General features: G+C 42.1%; 1 long non-coding RNA gene across 1 annotated transcript; it reads left to right on the top strand.

The window, feature by feature from the left end:
- Nucleotides 1-6,064: 6,064 nt before the first annotated feature.
- On the top strand, nt 6,065-14,214 carry LOC146702430 (uncharacterized). Its single transcript, XR_014922337.1, has 2 exons — nt 6,065-10,423; nt 10,528-14,214. It is a non-coding gene; the product is annotated as an uncharacterized LOC146702430 (long non-coding RNA).
- The last annotated feature ends 640 nt before the right edge of the window (nt 14,215-14,854 follow it).

Raw genomic sequence — 14,854 nt, 5'->3', positions numbered from 1 at the left:
TGCCCCACCAGGTCTGGAGAGTCCCTGCCTTGGAGCCAGCCACACCCGTGATAATAACTCACCTGTTGCTGATCTGCCTAATCAAGGGGCTCTACTTAAGAGAGCAGTGGAGCAGCAGTCGGCGTGGGATCGTTAAACTAGAAATACAGTTAGTGCGGAGCTCGTGTTTTCAATACTTTCTTGTTGGAATGGTTAACGTTAGTGATGGCCAAATGAAGCTTTCCGAAGCACTGAAGCTTGTATTGAAAAACGGTTCATTACTCGAAGCTTTTCAACACAGTCCTCTCCGGTGACATCTGGTGGTGAAAATTTTGAAGAGCAGCTTGAATCTGCAAAATAAAACGGACTGCTCAATCATCACTGCTCACTCAAGAGTGGAGTTCTCTCTGATATTGGGCCACCGTTCCGTTGCTTTGAACATGTAATTGGTTTTGTTTTCTCGATTGGGGGGCTGAAAAAAATGTAATGCGTATTTGCGTAATACATTTTGATCAATAAACTTTCCCTATTTAAACATGCACTATGGTGTGGCCTTTCTTTGCTCATAACTCCTTGATGTTGGTAAATACAATAAGTGAGCAATATATATAATATACATATGAGAATGCACAGCACATTATGGAGTATGCCCCTGCTGTGAAGTCCTGCCTCCATCTACTTGTCATTTAATCACTGGACAGCTGGACAGGTTCATACAAAATATTAGATGAGGCCAATTGTCCTATACATATTTTTGACCTAGGGGTGGGATTGATTGTGAACTGGAAAGGGAAAATGCTTAGGAAGCTGAGTACGGCTGCATCGTCACTGATTTGTAGAATCATTTTTGATTCGATACAGGATCCGATTCAATTTGATTGGAATCTGGAAAGTTTTGCCTCAGTCAGAAATATTACAATTCTGATCATTTAACAGTATACAGTGGGGCAAAAAAGTATTTAGTCAGCCACCGATTGTGCAAGTTCCCCCACCTAAAATGATGACAGAGGTCAGTAATTTGCACCAGAGGTACACTTCAACTGTGAGAAACAGAATGTGAAAAAAAAATCCATGAATTCACATGGTAGGATTTGTAAAGAATTTATTCGTAAATCAGGGTGGAAAATAAGTATTTGGTCAATAACAAAAATACAACTCAATACTTTGTAACATAACCTTTGTTGGCAATAACAGAGGTCAAACGTTTACTATAGGTCTTTACCAGGTTTGCACACACAGTAGCTGGTATTTTGGCCCATTCCTCCATGCAGATCTTCTCGAGAGCAGTGATGTTTTGGGGCTGTCGCCGAGCAACACGGACTTTCAACTCCCGCCACAGATTTTCTATGGGGTTGAGGTCTGGAGACTGGCTAGGCCACTCCAGGACTTTCAAATGCTTCTTACGGAGCCACTCCTTTGTTGCCCGGGCGGTGTGTTTTGGATCACTGTCATGTTGGAAGACCCAGCCTCGTTTCATCTTCAAAGTTCTCACTGATGGAAGGAGGTTTTGGCTCAAAATCTCACGATACATGGCCCCATTCATTCTGTCCTTAACACGGATCAGTCGTCCGGTCCCCTTGGCAGAAAAACAGCCCCATAGCATGATGTTTCCACCCCCATGCTTCACAGTAGGTATGGTGTTCTTGGGATGCAACTCAGTATTCTTCTTCCTCCAAACACGACGAGTTGAGTTTATACCAGAATGTTCTACTTTGGTTTCATCTGACCACATGACATTCTCCCAATCCTCTGCTGTATCATCCATGTGCTCTCTGGCAAACTTCAGACGGGCCTGGACATGCACTGGCTTCAGCAGCGGAACACGTCTGGCACTGCGGGATTTGATTCCCTGCCGTTGTAGTGTGTTACTGATGGTGACCTTTGTTACTTTGGTCCCAGCTCTCTGCAGGTCATTCACCAGGTCCCCCCGTGTGGTTCTGGGATCTTTGCTCACCGTTCTCATGATCATTTTGACCCCACGGGATGAGATCTTGCGTGGAGCCCCAGATCGAGGGAGATTATCAGTGGTCTTGTATGTCTTCCATTTTCTGATGATTGCTCCCACAGTTGATTTTTTCACACCAAGCTGCTTGCCTATTGTAGATTCACTCTTCCCAGTCTGGTGCAGGTCTACAATACTTTTCCTGGTGTCCTTCGAAAGCTCTTTGGTCTTGGCCATGGCGGAGTTTGGAGTCTGACTGTTTGAGGCTGTGGACAGGTGTCTTTTATACAGATGATGAGTTCAAACAGGTGCCATTCATACAGGTAACGAGTGGGGGACAGAAAAGCTTCTTACAGAAGACGTTACAGGTCTGTGAGAGCCAGAGATTTTCCATGTTTGAGGTGACCAAATACTTATTTTCCACCCAGATTTACGAATAAATTCTTTACAAATCCTACCATGTGAATTCATGGATTTTTTTTTCACATTCTGTCTCTCACAGTTGAAGTGTACCTCTGGTGCAAATTACTGACCTCTGTCATCATTTTAAGTGGGGGAACTTGCACAATTGGTGGCTGACTAAATACTTTTTTGCCCCACTGTATATCCATAATTTCGTATCTATTAAAAGAAAGCTGACACACGTGAGACTTAATTAGAGATGTAAACAGAGAGTTATGAAACCTGCAGCTGCAGAAGCCAGCGAAAAAAAAAGAGGCAAACACAGCGCGGACCCGACGACACACCAAAATCTGATTCTGACGCGTCGGGTCCGCGCTCTGTGTTTACGTTTGTATGCAGAATTCGTAAACCTGCTCCCAGTTACTGTTTTAGCTGCATGGTGTTTGACGACATGTTGTGAGGTTTAACCTGAGATGCTGGCATTTCAGGCATAATAACGTTAATTTACAAATCGACACGGGGTTTTAATGAATCAATATCACTTTATTCAATTTAGCATGGATTGTAATCAGAAAGGCGATAATCAAAACCCACCCCTAATCAAGAACTTGCAAAGTAAAAACATGATCTATGTCAGGTAGCCCTTTTGTTATTTACAGTTAAAAAGAGGATTAGTGTTACTGTGCGCTGGCTGAGTCTGTTTCCTTTCTTAGAAATAGTTTCTCCTGCCCTGGAGAAAATCCACTTGCATGGAACAGAAGAGGCTGTGGAGTGCAGGAACCACACTGCAAGCTGGTAGATATGCAGGTATTCCTGGGTCCTGCAGACTATCACCTAAAAACAATAAACAAAATGATTTTCTAAACTGTAGCAATGTAATGTATGTATAGTGTCAAATACATTTTTGTAGTCTTCATTAGCTTTAATTCACATGGAAGTGTTCCTAAAGTCATATGCTGTAATGATATTTACATTATGAAAACATGATTTTGGACATTTCAAGTTTTTCACTTCGGCAGATAAAATGAATTGAGCAAAATCAACTCAAAATATTCCCACACGCCAGAACGTCCTCTCTTCCTCGCTGGCTCCATATCTGTCAGTGGAATGATCACCTCGTCGCTATCTGTCACCATCAACACACTCCACGAATCCCTTGGATAATTCACTTCCTTATATCCGTTTGAATCAGGTACCGAAGCAGTTACGTGCGTAATGAAGCTTCGGACGTCACTGGTCACGTGACTTTTGCCAAACAAAGCAAGCCTCGACACAGTGCTTCTGAACCAGTGTGTTGTTTTTTTCGACACACGCTCCGGAGCGTCAGCTTCAAGCGGGCCATCACTAGTTAACGTGTTTAGTCGGCCAGTGGATGGGGCAGTACTCATTGTGGCATCTCTTGTTTCCAGGGTGATTACGGAAACGTGTGGAGGGAGCAGTAAACAGTTGAACACTGGCACCAAGGAGGACGAAGCACAACCACGCATCACGGAAAGGAATCACGGTACAGGGGGAATTGGGAAAGCACACACTGTGGACTGTTGGCACTGTTCTGTTAAATAAACTCACTTTCTCCATTCTAAAAGTCTAGCATTTGGGTTCTCCTCAGCCAACCCTGACACCATTATTATTTAAACCAACTGTTAACTGCATATTTCTGTACAAGTATTATTATTCATATTGCCGCATTCATTGACCTTGTTTATAGGTAATTTCATTGTTTAATCACATTAAAATGTTCCTAATTTAATGTTTAAAAGCACTTGAAAAAGGCAAAATCCCATGTAAAATTAGGGCAACAAACCGTATTTCTATGAGAAAGTTATTTTATGGTATTATTTTGGCGCCCCAGCTGCCGGAATATTACTGTTTTTTTAGGATTTCTTTTTTTACGGTCTACTCTGAATCTGTGATCTGTCTGCAACCACATTTAAAAAGTAACTTAAAATGCATTTAGTTCATTTCTAGAGTGTAAAAGTCATTTTAGCATCCCCTTTAACATTATCTAAGAGATAGAATAGAATAGCCCTTTCTTGTCATTGTACGTGTACAACAAAATGTTGAGGTTTAAATTTATCATCCTAAATGTTTATATGCTGATTATATTGCTATATATAAGAAAGGCCTAACTCTGAGTACACTCTGTGCCAAAAAGTGCTGACAGGAAACTGCATGCTTTTGCAGAAGCGTGCTTTTGCAGCTAGAAAGTGAAACCAACTAGGCCTTGATCGAAACTTAAAGTGTGGTATGACGTAGAGAGCAAGTATATAAATAACTAGGCTTTCGTTTGTGCTTCAGTGCTGGGGTTGTGTGTTTTGTCTTAAGGTCTACATATCTGGATATGTAAAATAAAGATCATTTTTTAAAGTAAAAGGACCACTTTTGAGCCGTGTCTTTCTTGGCCCTAAAGAATCCAAAAGAACCTAATTTAATATGGGTGCTCCACTGTCCTGCTCTCCTTGTGTGTGTACGCTACACAATTCAGCAGTAGCCTAACTCCACTTGAAATAACGCGCGAAGTCAGGATGTAGCGTCCAACTCCTTTTAATTAGTAAGTATTTCACAGTAAGTTGTTAAGTTGTTGCACAGCAACAAGAATCACTGTAGTTGCCTTGGACAACTCGTCAGCTGTGAGAGGTTTACGGCACCAATGCCAACCATTACACCCGTTGGTTCCTTGGCTGCTTGCCTTAAAAGAACAAACCACATGGATGAGTGTTGCAACTCCTCTCCGTATAGACTTCCAGAAAGAGAATTTCGTGAATCTCTCACAACCCAGGGACTTGTCCTTTTGACTTGTAACACAGGTGGTAACTTGTGGTCGTATCTCAACATCTGCGTCTGGGTTGATAAGCTCAAAGGTCTCATGTTGCTCGCTGCTTGGCTGTGATTTGTATAGAAATGTTGGACCCGTGAACCAGTTGGTTGTGGTGAGCTGTGAGGCTTGAATGGACCTAGAAGCATGGTCAGCTGGGTTATGCTCCGTAGGTACATACTGTGATATTATTCTGTTATCATATGTTACCTTATATATGTAATCAAAGTAGTTGAAGTATGATACTGCTGTAGATCATATTATACCCTTTAACATAGAGTGTGTGATCTGTATGTAGTTTAGTTCTCATTATACTTTTGAGTTAACAGAACATATTCACATATTAGTTCATTAGATAAAGGTGCATCACTCTGTATCCTTGATCTGCTGGGAATGTGTTACACTGTTTTCTTGACATGTTCTATTGTTGAATCATGAAGAGAAGGAGACTCTTTGTCTAAGACAGGGGAGATAGACAGACCACATTCCATACCCCCACCTTACAGAAAGCAGAGAAACAACTGCCGAGGTCATAACTTAGGCGCTGTAACAGAGAAAGAATGTGATGTTTTGGCTTTTACGACTAGATGGGGGCCGCTAGGAGCTATAAAAGGCTGTGTAACCCGTCACCATTTTGAGACTTGCTGTGACCCTCTTCAGGCATGTCTCCCCATCATGATGGTCCTTATGCTCTTAAGTGTTGAATTGTATGGAAATAAATGATTGTTGATTGAGCATTGATACACCGAGTATTGTCCTTCCTCCAGCCCAAAGATTCAAAGAATTGGGAGATTTCAACAACTTGGTGCAGTGTGACCCGGATACTTGGTGTGCTGAGGAGGTGTAGATTTGGCCTTTGGTGAGATCGTGGGGCAAGGTGAACAGAAGGCCGGCCTAAAACAGAAAGGTAAGCACAGCCTGTTGTATTATAAATACCAAATGTGCATATTGGGCTTTCCAAATTAATCTGTTCACTGAGTTACACGTATTTTCACAGTAAATTTGTCGGTGTCTGGTTTTTGGCGCAAGATACTAACAACATAAGTTGAGGCTGAATTCCAGTGTGTTAAATAAACTTCTTCTACCGAGATACTAATAACATACTACGTTGGACTAGTTGCAGTAAACTGCTTCTACCGAGATACTAATAGCATACTACATTGGACTAGTTGCAGTAAACTGCTTCTACCGAGATACTAATAACATACTACGTTGGACTAGTTGCAGCCACTTTACCTTCCACATTTAATTTTGTCTAATACTGGCTTCTGTAGCAATAATACATTAGAATTTCTTCTGAAGACGCGGCCATTAGTTCAGTACATTGAAGTCGAGGTTTGAAGTTTGTGTATGGTGTCGGTTACGTCCTGGCTCTTGCCGGCTATGAAATAGAAGTTGATTTAAGGAAAAGCAGATGCTGGCTCACGGTGCAGTTGAACGCTGGCAACGCGAGAGCGAAACACGTCCGTAGGTTTGGTTTATGATACGGCCGTGTTCCGGTGGTGCGGCCGTGAAGTGCAGTAGTGGTTGGTGCTAGTTTTAGTACATTGGATAGAGGTTTGACGGTGGTTTGTGGCGTCAGTCGAGTTTTAAGGGCTGCGGTCATAAAACAAAGTAAAATTTTACTTGCCAAGAAGTACATAGAGCAAAACCTGGTTTATGATGTCAGGTATAACTTCGGGGATGCAAGCATCACTTTTATGATGCGACTTTGCCCCGTTGTGGTGGTCATAAGTGCAGAGAAAGGGGTATTTTGGTCTATGGTGCAGTGTGCTTTAAGAAGATCTAACAGTTGAGCTCAGAGGTTTCTGTGTAAAATTCCCGCTGAGGAAAAGTGTTGTGTGTGTGTGTGTGTGAAGGCGCGCTCTGAGTGAGTGTGTGCGAAGCTGCGAAGCGCGCTCTGGGTGCTGTCTTGTGTGTAAAGCGCGCTCTAGGTGTTGTTTTGAGTGTGAGTGAGGCGCGCTCTGAGTGTGTTTTTTGTGAGTGTGAAGCGTGAACACAGTGACAGTGACGGTTGATGTGTTTGAATAGGAGGACATTAGAGCAAAGACACATTTTAGGATCAAAGGTTGATGCCTAGTGTACCTGTGGAAACTAATTTTGTTCATGGTTTGGCAACCCCCCTGTCTGTAGACGTGCAGGCAGGTTAAGTGCCGAGGTGGCGACTTGGGAACCGAGGACTCCCGCTTAGCTATGGAAAAACACTGGAACGACCGTGTAACCACGGGTTCACATTTATTCCGGACTAGAACAAGACACATTTTGCGAACAAAGGTTGAGTCTAGATTAGTAAAGAAATATAAAAAAAGGTTGAATTCCTCGTTTCAGTGGTTTGAAATTTTTGTGTGCCTGTCCCCTGACGAGTGTGAAATTAAATAAAGAGGGAATTTGGAGCCACATAGAGATAGACGGGCATGCTCTTAAGTGTTGAATTGTATGGAAATAAATGATTGTTGATTGAGCATAAATACACCGAGTATTGTCCTTCCTCCAGCCCAAAGATTCAAAGAATTGGGAGATTTCAACAATACCTACACTGATTCGGTTGTGTGGACTGGTGGATTCTCTGAACCCTGTTGTGGACGTACACATAGAAACATTTGGACTGATTATGAATGTAGCCCAGCACCACTTTACTGTCACAGCAGAAGGTGATCGCATCAATTTGGATATCGATCTCTTGAACGATAAACTCAGCAATTTCTATGGCTAGCACTGTCGCACACAGCTCCAGTCTTGGTATGGTAATAATAATGGATTGGATATATATAGCGCTTTTCAAGTCATCCAAAGTGCTTTACAATGGCACTGTTCATTCACTCTCGCATTCACACACTGGTGGAGGAAAGCTACGGTTGTAGCCACACCTGGGGCAGATTGACAGACACGAGGCTGCCATATTGCACCATCAGCCCCTCTGGCCAACACCAGTAGGCTTGTCCAAGAACACAACGACCAGGACAGAGAGCCTGGGGATCGAACCGGCGACCTTCCGGTTACAGATGCACTTCCCAACCCCCTGAGCCACGGTCGCCCAGGTTCAAACCCACATGAACCTGGTCATTTGCATCTGTTGTCTTGAGGTACGCCACCGCACCAATCACTTTGGTTGAAGCGTCTGAAAAGATGCATATCTCTCTACGACTGGCATTGGTTCCATCTAAGCTCAACTCTCTCAGCAACGACTTGCCTTGAACAGCCACAGGAGTGACGAAGCCGAGAGGGTCAAAAAGACTGTTTATGGTGGAGAGAATCCCACGTCATGTGAATGGCTTGTCACTGACTGACACTTGGAAGGTGAATGTGTCCCTTTTAACATCTCAACTCAATCCAAGGCTTCGCTGTGTGGGTACTGCGCTTCCATCCAAGTAAAGATCTTTAATGCCCTTAGCATGATCTCCTGCAGGGAAGGCTTTCAAGACGTCAACGCTGTTGGACGTGATCTTGTGCAGTCTCAGGTTTGACTCAGAGAGAGATGCTTGGGTTCTCTGTAGCAGAGAAATTGCCTCCTCCTCTGTGGATGTGGGAACAAGACCATCGTCTACATAGAACTCGCATTCCACAAAATGTCTGGTGTCTGACCCGTACTGCTGTTCTCCTTCCTTTGCAGCTCTTCTGAGACAGTATATTGCCACAGCTGGAGAAGGTATGTTGCCGAATACATGAACCCTCATCCTGTATTCAACAATGTCTTTGCTGGGATCATTATCTCTATACCACAGAAAGCGTAAGTAGTCTTGGTGGTCTTCTCTCACGACAAAACAATGAAACATCTGTTCGATGTCAGCCATGATTGCTACTCACTCTCTCCTGAAACGAATAAGGACTTCCATTAGACTGTTATTCAAGTCTGGTCCGTTGAGTAGCACGTTGTTCAGCGAGATGCCATTGCATTGTGCGCTTGAGTCGTGCTTGCTCACGATTGTTGGGCAAAGGTGGTCTGGGGGGCCTGAAGGGAAGAGGAGCCACCCAACTATTTGACTCGTCCTGAAAAACCTCATCACCCATTATCTGCAGAAACTGTTCGTCCTCTATGGAGAAGGCCCGCTTGTCATCATCCGCTGTTCTTGCAAAGACTGTGTTGCCGAGTGAGTCATCGTCCATTGCAGTGCTACGGCAACTGTGTGAGAGTCCCTTGACTTGACTGGAGTTGACCATTTGCTTGAGATGGATGTGGCTCGTACAAGGTCTGAACAATGATGGTCTTCCGTCTTCCAGTATGTTCATTTTATAACAGTGGACAATGGGCTTATGAACCTTTCCCAAACACACATCACCTACTAAGACCCATCCAAGGTCAAGCCTTTGAGCGAAGGGTGCATCACCAGGACCGTTGATCTGCTGCCTCACCTTGTGAACCTGGAGAATTTCTCTCCCAAGCAAAAGCAGGATCTTGGCATCATTATCAAGAGGCAGGATTTTGCTAGCAAGGTTCTTGAGGTGCAGGTGATGGAGGGCAGCTTCAGGTGTCGGTATTGCATCACGATTTACTGGTAAGTCGTCACATTCGATCAGTGTTGGTAGCGCAAGGCTAACTTCACCATTTACTCCTTCGATCAAGGGCGATCGTGGCTCAAGAGTTGGGAGTTCGCCTTGTAATTGGAAGGTTGCCGGTTCGAGCCCCGGCTTAGACAGTCTCAGTCGTTGTGTCCTTGGGCAAGACACTTCACCCATTGCCTACTGGTGGTGGTCAGAGGGCCTGGTGGCGCCAGTGTCCGGCAGCCTCACCTCTGTCAGTGCACCCCAGGGTGGCTGTGGCTACAATGTAGCTTGCCATCACCAGTGTGTGAATGGGTGGATGACTGGATATGTAAAGCGCTTTGGGGTCCTTAGGAACTAGTAAAGCGCTATATAAATACAGGCCATTTACCATTTTACTGCTTCGATTTGATAGCCATTTGCTCTCCTGCCGGAGGTTGCGGCTAAGCCAGCACAAGTTTTCAGGATGTAGGGGTATGAGCCAACTTCGATTCCGAATAAGTTGAAGAACTCTGACCTGGCTAGAGACTTGTTGCTCTGGTCATCGAGCATACATTTTGATGGCTTGTTGTGGGAACTCTTCAGGGTAAACCTTAACAAGACATATCTTGGAACAACATTTTGACCTGGCGAAATCGCCACAGAGGGCTTGCAACTGGTTCTGGGATGGTGTCCTCTTTTTCCGGCTCCCCGCCGTCACCTGTTGGGGGACTTGAGGCCTTGGTGGACAGTTGTGGTGGACCAGGATGAAGAGCTGTGATGTGCTTGTCACTGTTGCACGATGGGTTTGATGCCACGGTATCCAGGTAAGCTAAGCCGGGCAAGTAGCCATCCTCTTTTGCTGAAAGTAATTCCATCAATAGATCTCCAGGATCCCTTAACCTGTAATTGTCCTTGTTTGTTATTTTAGGAAAGCTGTCCAACTTCCTAAAGAGAGCACTTTCGATGACTTCTGGAGCACCGTAGCATTCATCGAGCCTGTCCCAGACCATTTTGAGTTGTCAATATGAACTGCTGTTAGGCGCTTGACATATGCAGAAGATTCCTTCCCAAGCCACTTTGAAAGTAAATCCAGCTGTTCACTTGCAGTAAGGTCCAAACCCTTAAGCTGTTTTCATCTTTCTGGGCTCTTTAATCATCTTGAAATTACAATGTCAGAAAAAGAAAAAGTGTTCTAAAAAATCTGGTTGGATTAAAATACATAAAAATCATGTTTAAACAACGAAACATTTTGATGGGTATAATTTCTGTGGAAACTGAATCCAGAAATGACTGTGTTGAGTCTGTTCCTTCCCATTCCCTACAAGGCCACCTGGGTTGGCTGGAAGACTGTTTCAGCTGAACTATGGACACGCAGTATACATATACTGATACTGATAAGCACTCACCGACACATCACCCTCCCTATCCAACGCCACCTCCAACGCTTACCTCCCCCATGATGTGGACATCGGGTCAGCTGGAGGCGCAGTCGAAGATTACAGCAGTCCCAGATCAGATGTACACACTGGAACCCTTTCCCATGTTGCTTGTCAATGTTTATTGTGTTATGGTGTGTTGATACCTGTGCATTCCTGTATTATCCTTTTGTGTTGCACATTTCGATGCTTTTTTCCTCGTTACCTGGCCTGACCTGTCTCCCCAATGTGATGTTTGTATTGTATTTACGGTCGGCAAGGTCTGTCATCTCGGTTTTGGGCAAAAGACCTGCAACTGACAAATAAAGGCTATCTCATCTCATATCTTAATGGTATTGGAGAAGGCAGATATCCATGCTCTGTATGACTCTGGATGATCGTCAAAGTGGGTTAAGCCAGTGCACACGAGCTCTTTTCGTGCCAGTTACTTCGCCATGTCCATCATCACTGAAGAGTCTGGAGGGTGTGTATGAGAAGTGTTGGGATACTAAGGAAAAGTTAGCTCTGGTTTAGGGTAGGGCCTATTGCTCTTTTTTTTCTTGCAGGAGTTCCACACTGTTAACTTGGAGGTGACCATTTATGTCTGGCTGAGCTGATTGGGTAGAGGTGTGAGCAGTTTGGTATGCATGCGTTAGAATAGAATAGAATAGAATAGAATAGAATAGAATTCAACTTTATTGTCATTGCACATGTCACAGGTACAGGGCAACGAACTGCAGTTTGTATCCTTCCAGAATTGCTTTAGCCATGATATAGATATATTACAATATATATTAGCAATAATATAGATATGTAAGTATATTACAGAAATGGGTTTATTATGGTATGTAATATGTACACGGTATGAAGTATGTTATGAATATGCTATAACTATAAGTATGTACAGGCTGTAGTGAGTACAAGCTATGTACAGACTATGAACAGGATATAAATATGAAAAAAAACTATACAGAATATGAAATAAAGAACTATACAGAAATATGAGATACACAGCTATACAGAAATGGGAACTATGCAAGTTGTACAACAACCTTGGAACTTGGTTGTGGCTGGAAAGATGTGGGCCATGAGTCTTTCACGATATACTCATCTTTAATGATGTACTTAGCCGATGGTGGAGGGCTCTTCTCGATAGGATGCTCTGATATTGAGAGATTGACTGGTTCATTACGTTGGTTAAGCTGCATAGTTTGGTCTCTCATATAGTCGCTTACACGTTCATGTGTAGGCCTACTCTGCACCATAACTGGGAGACTTTTCCAACTAGGATGTGCTTCAACCTCTATCTCTGCTGCTGCTTCCAAAACTTCTGCTTGTGCAATTGTGGCTGCAGCTCCCTTTTCCAGATTTAAGGCTTTGAGATTAGCTTCTAATCTTGCTTTGTTGACTTTAATGCTGATCTCTCTCTGTGCGAAGGCAACATGTGCACGAGCAGCTTCTTCCTTGGCTCTCGCGTGTGCTGCTGCTGCACTGACATTTGATCTACTTGAATATCTGGAAACTGAACCAGTGCTTTTAACTGATGCTCCGTCTTGAGGAGGCTTTGGTTTGTTTTGTTTTTTTGTTTTGTTTTGTTTTTGTTTTTTTTTTGTTTTTTTTATTGGTTAGCATTCAAATATCTCAGTAAAAACAGAACAAATATCTACCACAAAGCAAGAAAGCATGAGACAAGGCTAATCAAAAGGTATTGGCTGAAGCATTTGCTTATTACGCCAACCCTTTTCACAAAATATCTTTTTGCATGCAGCTCGAAGCAAATAATAAAACAAAGCAAAAACCAAACAAACAAACAAGAAAAACAAAAAAAACTTTCCACCTTAGATAAGTAACTACATCAAAGCAAAAGAATCAAGAGGGTTTTTTTTGTTTTGGTTTTTTTTGCTCTTTTCATTCTTGATTTATATATTTTTCTAATACTCTATTTTTAAACATATTTTTAAACAAGGAAAATGAACTACACCTTTTTAAATCACTGTCATAACTATTCCACAGGTTAACTCCTCTAACAGAAACACATCTCTGCTTTATATTTGTCCTCATCTTGTTTTTTTTAAAGAAATCTGTTCCCCTTAAGTCATATTGACTCCCTCTGACTTTGAACAGCTTCTGAGTACTGGGGCAAAGCAAGTTATTTTGTGCTTTATACATTATCTGTGCCATTTTATATTCAACTAAATCATAAAATTTCAGGGTATTCAGATTAATAAACAAAATGTTAGTTGGTTCTATATAGTTTGATTGGTTTATAATTCTTATAGCTCTTTTTTTGTAACTTGAAAATAGGAAGAGTGTTTGTTTTATATGCATTACCCCATATCTCCAGACAGTAAGTCATATATGGAAGCAACAGAGAACAATAAAGTCTGTATAATGATTTTTTGTTCAGTACATGCTTTGTTTTATAGAGAATAGCAATGGTTTTTCACATTTTTGTTTTCACATGGTTTATATGAGACTTCCAACTCAGCTTATCATCAATTATCACTCCAAGAAATTTATTTTCGTACACTCTTTCAATTTCAATTCCATTAACCCTGATTTTAGATACATTTTTCATTTGTCTAGTGCCAAAAATAATCAATTTTGTTTTCTTTATATTTAATGATAACTTATTTACATCAAACCAGTTTTTTAATATATTTAACTCCTTTTCCGCTGTAGTCAGAAGCTGTCACGGTTCTGGGTCCGTTGGACCCAGTATTTTGAGTTTATTATGTTTTGGTTTATTTCTGCTTCATGGATTGTTTTCTTCTCGTAGTGATGATGATGATTATTATTTCTTGTTTCTGTTTATCCGTGCTTAAGGATTTGTTCTCAGTTATATCTCACGTTTAGTTTAGTTCAGATTCCATGTGTCATTCTGTCTGTCTCTCAGTGTAAAGTCTGCATGCTTGTTTAGTAATTCATGTTTCCTGTTTTATTGTGAAAGTCTTTGTCTTATGTTAGTGTGTGCAGCTTAGCTCCCCCGTCTCGTTAGCCCTGATCTCTCCCAGCTGTGTCTCCCTCCTGTTGCCGATTCCCCCGTTACTACCCTGTGTATATAAGCCCTGTGTTTTCCCATGCTCAGTGTCGCGTCGTACCCTCAGAATTATGCCTGTGTGTCCTTGGTCTCAGTGTTCCATCCTCACTCCATGTTTGTTTTTCTGCCAGCAATAAAGCTGAGGTTTTTTGAGTTTCAATTCTGTGTTCGAGTCCTGCATTTGGATCCTCATCTCTGCCTGCCCGCACACAGAGCCCTGACAGAAGCTGTTCTAGGTTTTTACCTGAGCAGTACAGAGTGGTATCATCAGCAAACAATACACATTTTAACAGTTTGGAAACATTACATATGTCATTTATATATAATATAAATAATTTAGGGCCCAGCACAGAGCCCTGAGGAACACCACAAGTTACCTTCAACTGCTTAGATTTTACATTATTGAATTCGACATATTGATATCTTTCATCCAGGTAACTTTTCATCCACTTGTATGCTATCCCTCTTATGCCATATCTCTCGAGTTTATTCATTAATATAGAATGATCAATTGTATCAAACGCCTTTTTTAAGTCTATAAAAACACCAACAGTATATTCCTTATTATCTATTGCATTAGATATCCCTTCAACAAGTTCCATCACTGCCATCAAAGTGGACCTTTTCACTCTAAAGCCATATTGGTTATCACTTAGGAGATTATGCTTCTCAATATATTTATCAAGTCTATTAACAAATAACTTTTCTAAAATTTTTGAGAACTGTGGGAGTAGTGACATTGGCCTATAATTGGTAAACTGACATCTCTCTCCGTTTTTATGGATTGGAATAACTTTTGC

The sequence above is a fragment of the Copadichromis virginalis genome, linkage group LG9, assembly GCF_057382275.1.
Source record: "Copadichromis virginalis isolate Kocher_CV1m ecotype Utaka linkage group LG9, C_Virginalis_male_GT1.1, whole genome shotgun sequence".
Taxonomy (NCBI): Eukaryota; Metazoa; Chordata; class Actinopteri; order Cichliformes; family Cichlidae; genus Copadichromis; species Copadichromis virginalis.
Note: the sequence above shows the minus strand (reverse complement) of the source record. Positions and strands in the feature narration are given on the sequence as shown.